Genomic DNA, 10443 nt, shown 5'->3' with positions numbered 1-10443 from the left:
TACAAATAGAAACCCTGTCTCCTGTCTCAGCATTGGGGGGAGGGGGGAGAAAGGGGAGGACAGGCTGGGGAGGCAGGGAAGGAAGTTGAGCAAGCCATGGAGAGTAAGCTAGTAAGCACCCCTCCTCCACGGCCTTTGCATCGGCTTCTGCCTCCAGGTTCCTGTCCTGACTTCCTACAGTGATGAAGTGATGTGAAAGTGTAGACCAAATCAACCTTTCCCTGCCCAGCTTGCTTTGGTCATAGTGTTGCCTTGGGCAGTGGTCACCTTAAGACTCAGTGTTTGTGATTTGAGATGCAAACGCCCTCTGTCTTTGTTTATCTTTTGGCCTATGGCAGCCACTCAGGTGGGGTTTTTTTTTTATTGTTATTTTGTTTATTCTGTTTTATTCACCTTTCCTGTAGTGGCTTTGTTAGTTAAGCCAAAACTAGAAAGCCCACTCTCATTCTGGGATGTGAAGGGGTGCGCCGATCAGTTTTCTTCCACGATGTTCCTTGTTCCATTCGGAAATCTTTATTAGGGACTCATCGTCCTACATATCTATATGCATTGTATGCTTAGCTAGGATTTAACTGTGTTCTTTTTTCTCTGCATAGTCAAATAATCAACCCAGTTAGTATGGTGGCCCCCTTTTCAAATGTACTCAAGTCCGGCAGACTGGATGGTAAGCATGAGATGGTAGACTTTCCACATTTTCTCTTTAAAGTAATTTTAAAATACTTATTGTCAGGGACCAGCTAGTTCTCTCCCTCTACCATGTGTGCCCGGGCAATCGAACTGAGGTCGTTCGCTTGATACCAGATGCCTCTCCCTACTAAGCTGTCTTTCTGGCCCCAAGTAATTTTAAAAATTTTATCTTTATTTTTATTTTGTGTGTGTGCCTTTGTGTGATTAGGTGCACATGTGTGCGGGTGCCTGTGGAAACCAGAAGAGTGTTGGAGCCCCTGGAGCTAGAACTGCGGGAGGCTGTGAGCTGCCCTGTGTGGGTGCCGAGAATCGAACTCAGTTCATCTGCAAGAGCAGCATGCGCTCTCAACCTCTGAGCCATCTCTCCGGCTCCATTTATTGTTTTCAAGTAAAAATAAGAATTGCTGTGAGGGGGGGCTGTATGTGGAGACCGGAGGTGGACGCCGAGTGTCTTCTTCCTTCACCCTCCACCTTGCTTTCTGAGACAGGGTTGTGAGCAGTTATTAGTTCGAGCCTGTGCTCTCGCTGCCCTCACGGGGCAGACATGGCCACCCACCCTTAATAAGCTGAATGAAACACAAGTAAATGGTGAATGCAGAAAAAGGTTTCTTCCATGTGACCAAATTGGAAAAACGGGCGAAGTGCTGCAGTGACAGCCCGCCCCCCCCGCCCATCTTCGGAGGTCCTAACGTGAAGTTTAGGTTTAAATAGTGGGCTGGAGATCTGCAGAGCTAAGCAGTCCTGGGCAAGGTGTGGTCCCAGCTTTGTCTGGGCTCCAGTCTGTTCTGACAAGCTGCAGATCTCCTTCTGGAAGACGAGTCCCCATGGCCGTCCCAGGCTTCCATCCTTTTCTTCCCACAGCATGAAGTTCCTGGTGAGGTCCCCAGTCCTCCAGGTGCCTTGTTTTCACAGTTTGATGGCTGAAGTGTAGAACACAAGTCTCTTTGGAATTCCTGCTTGGCCAGATGGGCTCTCACTGGACCCTGGGCTCACAGATTGGCCCGAGAGCAAGACTCCCCAGATCCTGCTGTCTCCACCTCTCCTGCATCGGGGCAGTAGGATGCAGCCACCATATCCAGTTTTTTATGTGGGGGATGGGAATCCAAGCTCAGGTCCCCACGCTTGCAGAGCAAGCGCTTCAGTGGCTGAGTCACCTCACCCACCTAATCTTAGCATTTAAAATCGCTTGTTGACTTGACTCTCAGTACGCGATAAACCCAGCGTTTGCAAGTTTTTGTTTGTTATTTGTTTTGGTTTTGAGACTAGGTTATACTACACTGTCCAGGCTGTTCTCAGACCCCTAACTCAAATGTCCTCACCTCACAAGTACCTGGAATTACAGATACACCACCCTGTGGCCTCAGTGCTTGCTTTATTTGCTGTAAGCTTTTGGCCTAGAACTGCTGAGGAGCCCTAAGATTCACCTGTATGTGCTCCATCTGGCTTCTCTGGCTAGATCACCTGCCCATGGGCGATGTTACAGCGAATGAGACTGGGGAGTGCTCGGGTTTATAGGCGAAACCGACTCAAAGACACAGGCCGCCAGGTGATGGTGGGCCAAGGGGCAAATCAGAGTCAGGTGAAGAGGAAAGGCCAGCAAGGGCAGGGTAAGCCTTGGTAAGGCTCTTTGGGTAGGTGACATGATTTGAACAGGTCTGAGAGGGAGTCATGTGACCATCTAGGGACCACTGGATGAGCTGCAGATTGGTGCGGAAGAATTGTCTGTATTCCGTCAATCATATTTTAAATAAATGCTGATTGGCCAGGCAGGAAGTAAAGGCAGGAAAACGAGACAGGAAGAAGAGGTGGAGCAAAGAGAACAGGAGTATTCTGGGAAGCAGGAAGCTCCCTCCGCAGTCCTGCCCAGACAACTGAAGAAGCAACATGTGAGCTGCCATGCTGAGAAAGGTACTGAGCCGTGTGGCTAACATAGATAAAATAATGGGCTAACATAAGTTATAAGAGCTAATAAGTAGCCTGAGCTAATGTGCTAATCAGTTTATAATCTTATGGGGCCCTCTGTGTGATTTTCTTTGGGGCTTGCCAGCTGTGGGGTACTGGGCGGGACAGATACCCCAATAAGCAGGCCCCTTCATGTTACAGCAGATGACACAGAGGATGGGTCTGGAGTGGGCAGGAAGAAGGCGGCGGCTGTAGACAGTGGACCGGGAGGCGCTCATGGGACAGGAACTCCAGAAGCTCCGGACAGGCCAAGCATGATGCGACTCACAGTTTAAAATGATATCGTTGGAAGTCACAAAGAACGGCAAGTGTCGACGGACACAGTGTAATAATAATAAATTGCTAGGCCCACAGCATGGGAAAATAAACAGGAAATGTTGGGTGGGTGATGGTGGCAGTGTAGGTGAGGGCCTTAGATGCAAGGAAGACGGATGGAGTGGCTGTGGAGAGAAGATGCAAACTGAGGCTCGCCTGCAAGGGAGTGTGGACTCAGCCCTTGAAGCTCGCTTACTGCTTGTGGTGGTTTGAAGGAGAATTGCCGGCACAGGCTCATATGTTTGGGCGTTTGGTCCCCAGTTAGTAGAATGGCTCCCAGTTAGTGGAACTGTTTGGGAAGGATTAGATGTGGCCCTGTTGGAGGAGGTGTGTCACTTGGGGGTGGGCTTTGAGGTTTCAAAAGCCCATATCAGGCTCTATCACACACATACACCACACTCAGAGATGGGGGGCAGGGACTGATTCTGAGAAAACAGAGGGGAATTGCTGTGCTCACTTGGTACCAATGACTTGTTATCTGGAGAGCTAATCCATCCCGCGGGAGCTAAATCAGCCTCAAGAGAAAAGCGTCAGTCCTTCTTGTTGGCCTCTCCCACATTGAGTTTGAAGGAACATGTCACGCTCAGCCACACCGTTCGCCTTTTCTCTCTCAGATGGAAAAGCCGTGTAGAGAAATGTGGGCTCTGCAGCCCAGGGGAAACAGTTGGAGGCTGGAGCCTTGGGACCTTCTGGTCGGTCCTGATGGGGTGCAGGGAAGGCGGGGGAGATGGCAGGATGAGAACACAACCCGGATGGACTGTGGCAGACACCATGAGCCGTCAGGACCCCCGGGGAGCACACACGATGGGTATGCTGCTGGTGACATTAGATGACATCAGTGGGGTGGGAGCAGATGCAGCCTCTGCCAGGAAAGCCAGGAGACTTTTCTCAGAAAACTAGGCGGGCTGGATCCCCAGGCAAGCTCAGGAGGCATGGCACACTGTAGCTGGAATTTTTCTCTCTGTCTCGCCTGGTCCCACTGGGCCAATTTTCTTTCCCGCCCATCGGTTCCCCACAACTGCTTATGAAATAATCATTCAGAGGCAAATATTAAATATAATCGCTTGGTCGATGGCTCAGGCTTTTACTGGCTAGCTCTCTTTTATAAATTAACCCATTTCTGCTAATCTGTGTATTGCCTTGTGGCCATGGAGTTATCTCTGTTCTGGCATCTCTTTTCTTGGGTGGCTCGCTGGCATTCCTCTCGGCCCTGCCCATCTTCTCCGGTATATCTGTTTGGATTTCCCACCTAGCTATATTCTGTCTGGCCAAAGCAGCTTTAGTTTTCAACCAATGGGAACAACATATACTCATAGCAAACAAAAGGATATCCCACCTCAGCACACACCCCAAAATGAGCCAAGGCTGGAATATGATCACCAAGAGAGGAACTTCCCTCTTGGCTGGTTGCAAGGCCCCTTGTGGAGGCAGCGAGGATCTTGATGCTCACCTCCTTGTCAACCTGAAGTGACAAGGTACTATTTGCCTGTGGCCCTAACTCCTGAGGAAGCTGCACTGCCAAGGATGTCTTGAGCCAGGAGTTTGATTGAGGTCAATCTGACCAATGTAGTGAGACTGACTTCAATCAAAAATAAAATAAAATAAAATAAAAAGTCTGCCTGGGGCCCCCCTCCTACACAGCCAAGTTATTCACCACAGGCCAGGGTGGTGGCGACCCAGGCAGGTGTCCAGGGCAAGCAGTTGGTAGATGATGCAGATTTGTGCATGAGATGGCATGGTGACCCACTTCCAGAAAATCTGCAAAATGCTACAAAATAGAGTCATTATGCTAAGTGAAATAGGCCAGGCGGGAGAAGACAATGCTGGTGATTGCACGCCTGTGGCGCCCAGGGTCGGCTCCTAGAGACAGGGCCCTGGAGTGGTGACAGCCAGGGGACAGAGAGCTTTTAATGGGGGCGGGGATTTGGTTTTGCAAGAGGAAGGAAGGGTTTCTGGAAGAGGGTGTTGGCAGAGGCTGTGTGACTCTGAATGCACGGTACAAACTGTGCACCTAAACTGGGTTCAGATGCGCAGCTGGGGTGGCGCCGGCTGCAGAGCGCAGGCTTTGCCTGCGTTAGGCCCCAGTCTCTGCTTAACAAGGAAAAGAAAAGGATCAAAACAAGATGCCAAGTTGAAGAAACCGAGGTTGTCCTTCGGCCTCAGGCCACACAGTTGGCGCGGGTCACACGGCACATTTTGGAATGTGTCTCCTGACCCCAGCTTGCTGGAGCCCCCGTGGGTGGCTGGTGGCTGGAGAAAGGCACCCCAGGCACGCGGTGAGGCTCTCTCCTCAGTGCCCTCAGGAAAAGCTGCTTCCCTTCCTGCCATCTAATGCAGAGCAGTATGTGCCCCCAGGGAGGTGATTCCCGCAGGTGCAGCTGTGGGTGGCGCTCACCTAGAAGCATTCCGCCGGCCGGCGGCAGCCCGGTGCTATGGTATTTCCTGACCTCAGGCTCCAGCGCCAGGTCTCAGAAGTATCATTAGAATGGCCACATTTCTTCATTTCGGGAAAACAGTGTCTGCCAGCTTTCCCAACCAACACTCACCCGAGTGTCTGTTCAGCACGGCTTGGCGCTTGTTTCAAACCTGATGTAGTCTAAGTTCAGACAAAGAAGCCAGGAAAGCTGGAGAAGAGTAATGCAGGAGACAGCATTCAGCCAGCGCTAAACCTGACTGTAAAGACGCCATGTTTTCAGAGTCCAGAATCTCTGTGTGGAGGCAGAACAGAGGCAGGAGGTGCTGGGCTGCTTGTAAGAGCTTTGATCTGACCTGGGGGGCTTTGCAGCACCCCAGGAAAGGATGCCTGTGCCTTTGGAGTGAGAGGAGACAAGGAAATTCAATTCTTCCTCTCAGTTAAAACCAAAATGCTTCTGGGCGGTGGTGGCGCATGCCTTTAATCCCAGCACTCAAGAGGCAAAGGCAAGAGGATCTCTGTGAGTTTGAGGTGAGGCTGGTCTACAAGAGCTAGTTCCAGGACAGGCTCCAAAGCTACACAGAGAAACCCTGTCTCAAAAAACTGAAGAAAAAAAAAAAAGGAAAGAAAAAAGACCGAAATGCAAGGCATAAATGGAAGAGATGGGATATCTGCTTAGCACAGAGCAACAGGATGTTAAATGGACAACAGCAGAAAAACATGCCTCTGACAGGGTGGGCTTACCAAAGAGGACCGACCCCAGACTCCATAGACAGTTCTCAGAATCACATGCCAAGTACTAGTAAAAGATGAAGAAAGGCTTGACTCCCCTAAAGAGTAATATACAGCTAGAGCAGAACCGAACACTTTTACTCATCAGAGTGGGAGCAGTAAATAAAAACAAATAAACAACCCAACAGTAACAAACAAACAAACAAACAAAAACTCACATTGTTTTAGCAAAATTAAGCAGGCATGAGTGAGATATTGACATGTTTGATATCAACATGAAAATGTTAACTATGGGGGTCTGGAAAGATGGCTCAGTCGTTAAGAATGCGCACTGTTCTCACAGAGGACCTAAGTTCAGTTCCCAGGACCCCCGCCAGGCGGCTCACAACCATACATAATTCCAGCTCTCGGGGAGCCAGTGCTCCCTTCTAGATTCCACAGGCACCTAACACACACATACACAAAGATAAATAAGTAAAAATAAAAATGTTTATTCTTTTTTGAAAAATTGCTGGAATGCCAGCACTCCGATGACTGAGGCAGGAAAACTGAATTTGAAGTCAGCCTAGACTATATAGTAAGACGATCTAAAAAGTAAACAAAACAAAAGCAAACCAAGGGAAGGAAATGAGGTAGCACAGGAAGCAAGCATCTATGAGAGAGCCTGGAACAACTATGGGCATTTGTCCTACCCACTCATATTAAAATAATCCACAGGGTGCAGTTAAAATCAGCAACTGAGGAGCTAGAACCTCTGGGACCACTGGGAAGAAGGCAGCATGCTCGAATCAATAACGCCAGAGCTGGGGAAGCTGAGCAAGAGGATCCCTGAAGCTCACTGGATATCCAGCCTTATCAATCTCAGAAACTACGGTGGAAAGCAATTGGCTCACTTGCTCACACACAAGTACACATACATGAACACATCCACCACACACGAATACCTACACACATGAAGATATACACCATACACATATGCCACACGGGAACACATATGTACACACAGGAGGATATATACCATATGCAGGAGCATATGCGAACACATACACATGGGCACATGCACACACGACTCAAAAGAAAAACAAAGCTTTTTGACTGCACAGACCACATCTGCTTTTGTCTCCTAAGTACCTACATATGGGCTCTGGAAGGCCCTTTCCTCGGTTCACTGCTCGCTTTATTCTTGGGAGTACTTTTTTCCGTTTCTTAGGAAGTGGTCTCTATTTTCATTCCACCTAATTTAAAAGGGACGACTTTGGACCACAGATAGGGATCAGTGGACAAAGGCTTTTCTGCTGAGCCTGGTGGCCTGAGTTCAGTGTCCAGGGCCCACATGGTGGAAGGAGAGAACCAGCTCCAGCAAGCTTTCTGCTGACTTCCCCCAAATAAATAAAGATAGCTCCTGGAAGCTGCTGGGATTTTCACAGAACCTGGACTATGTTTTTCTCTTAAATGCTAATGAAAGTGTCCTAAAGCAAAGCAAAGAAAAAAGAAGAAAGAAAGAAAAAAAGAAAGTGGTAAAGTTTCCCAGTAAACATGAGACCATGAATTTGGATCCCCAGCACTGTCAGACATGCTGGAGTACACCCTGTAACTTAGACCCGGTTTCAAGATAAACCATGAGGAAGAGAGCCGGGGATGTAGCCCAGTGATGGAGCATTTATTTGCCTGGAAAGTACAAGTCCTAGGTTCAATTCCCCATACCACAAAATAAATGAATTAAAATAATCCTATATGCAAATGTAGTCATATTCCCTCAGTTCTGGGGGGTATGTCTTAACAGAGCACCCTGCACACAAATCCTGATTCTGCAATGCTGTTAGTTTTGTGTGGACAGAAGTTCTCTGGAACAATGATCATACCGTGACTACAGTGTGGGAGGGTTGGGTGGTGCTAGGAGTCTTTAATCTCTTACACATGGTTGTGAGTGTAAGTGGGTATCGTGAGCAGACACCGTTTTCACAACACACAAACATTTATAGCAGAATAACAGACTTGGCTTTGGTAGGCAGCCCCAGGGTCTAACCCAGTTCTTCCCACCGGGGGCTTAAAGATGCTGCCCATGCTGGCTCTCACCTTCTGGCTCACCCCTCCCACCTTAGCCTCCAGAGTAGCAAGGATGACAGCTGTGAGTCACTGTACCTTGCTTGCCTCACAGTTTACAGCCATGTCGAGTGGCCATACTTTGATGACCGCATCTTCTCTAGAGGTCAAGCTATTACCCAAGATGCCAGGCAAGAGCAGAGCTAGGGCAGAGCAGAGCCATTTCTCAGGCTGTCCAATGGCAGGAGCTGGGACTGGTGGGTTCTGTGGTACTGAATGTATCTGTCGTAGCTTTGGGGAGTTCTGTCCTGGATTCTGGCTCACAGGAAGTTGGGCAAGCCAGAGATGTCAGAGGAGACTGTATTCCACTTCTCATTTCAGGACTGAGGAGATGGAGGCTCAAAGAGGTGACCAGTGATCCATCAATGAGGGGGAGCTGACCCTGCTGTGGGGAGCAGGCTAGAGGCCTGTCTGCCCTCAGAAGCTTCACTAGAATAAAATACAGATGCAGATTCGGGGTGGGGGTACATTACCACAAACTTATTCCCTGTCCTCACTGGAGGCCATCAGCCATATGGTGTGATTCTGCCAGGTCAGCTGGTCAGGGGGACTTACAACACCCTTTCTTTATGAGGGAGGACAGAAATGTAAAACATACATGACTTCTTGTTGTGTTTTGAGACAGAATCTCAGCATGTAGCCCTGGCTGTCCTGGACATTGTCTGTACAGACAGTGACCTGCCTCTGCTCCTGAGTACTGGGATCAAAGGTGTGTGCCACCGTACTCAGCAAGAATGTACCTAGCTCTTAGGAGACTGTGAGTAGATGTTCATTTTCGTGAGTTTTAGGGAAACTGGAGGGACTTAGAACAAAGCTGGTTCGATCTGCAGGGCAGTCAACAGTTTGTGCTTCTCTGCAGGAACAAAACAGAGGACAGCAGTGTGACAACCAGTTGGCGTGTTGACAATCATCCTGTTTCACCGTTATCTGGGCATAGTCACCTCTGGTTAATGGGATCTGAGTCAGAAGATGGGGGCCTGCCAAGCTCCTCTCCTGGCAGATTACTCAGGGTCAATAATTTCTACAGAAATCTTACCACTGCTCTGGAAGGGAGAGGACAAGGCATGGTTGTCCAATCAGGTTGAGGGACCCTGATTGGAAAGTCCTCTGATGTCTCTTAGCCTCCTGAGCCCAAGCACAACCTTCTATCTCTTTTTTAAGATTCTGTCCAGATGAATAAAGCAAGAACCAAGATTCCCCTGGCCCAGAATGTTTTAGCTCTGAATCCATGACGCTTCTCTAGTCCTGGAAAACATGGATGGATAGTTGCTCATTCCACAGGATGCTTGTAGTCCTACTGAAAAAAAAAAAGTCCAGGGGATGTTTCTGTGGTAAGTTGTGTTATTTAAAGTCAAAAGGCTGATTCTCCATCTTTCCTTACACCTCATGGTTGTGACGTGGCTGCCACGTAGCTCTTGGTGCTGTTTTTCACATAGCAATGTCCGGAAAGAAGGGAGAGCAGTCCAAACCTTGCTGCACAATCCTTCTTAGATCCTACAGGTCAGAATTAATTGGACCAACTACTAGTAAACAGAAAAGCGGTTATCTGATTGGTTTAGGCCAAGTGTGATTCAGCCAAGAAGGGCAGACGACTGCCGAGAGACTCAGCTGGTCCCGTGCAGCTCTCCTCGTTGGTGATGAGAGCATTGAGCAGTCTGCAGGAGGCAGGCAATGACTTGCACTTCTCACGGGAGCTACAAGACATAGGTTGTGAACTAGAAGCAATTTAGATGTTGCTACAAACTGATTATTTTTTTCTAAAATCCTTTCATGGCTCCTTCAGCCTCCCTAGCTGATGTGTTTTGTAAAGCACATTGCTGAAAAATGGCATTTTCTACCCGAGGTCTCTGAAGTTACCTGCAGGAGCAAGTACGGTATTTCACAGAGGAACAGAAGTCTCCGAACACAGGGCGTGGTAGCCCTGGACTTGTAGCTCACACATTTGATAGAATTAAACTAGCTTCTCAGAGAAGGAACTGGCTGGGTAAGAGACTCACAAGTGGCTGGAGAGAACAGTCAGCCTGCCTGAGCCTAAAAGGTGCCCCTCAGGGGCTGTAGAGGACACCTCATTTCTTCTCTATGGGATGAAATTTCAGCAGCTGGGCAGGAGATGTCTGCCAGGCCCACTCTGCCACCCCCAGCAGAAGGCAGACTTCTGTACAATTTCAGATAGCACAAGATAGCAAGAAAGATGGAAGCTGGGCATCCGAATTCAATTTCTATGTATCTCA

This window comes from Myodes glareolus, chromosome 9 (genome assembly GCF_982192425.1).
Source record: "Myodes glareolus chromosome 9, mMyoGla1.1, whole genome shotgun sequence".
NCBI classification, from domain to species: Eukaryota; Metazoa; Chordata; class Mammalia; order Rodentia; family Cricetidae; genus Myodes; species Myodes glareolus.
This window is presented reverse-complemented; position numbering follows the sequence as displayed.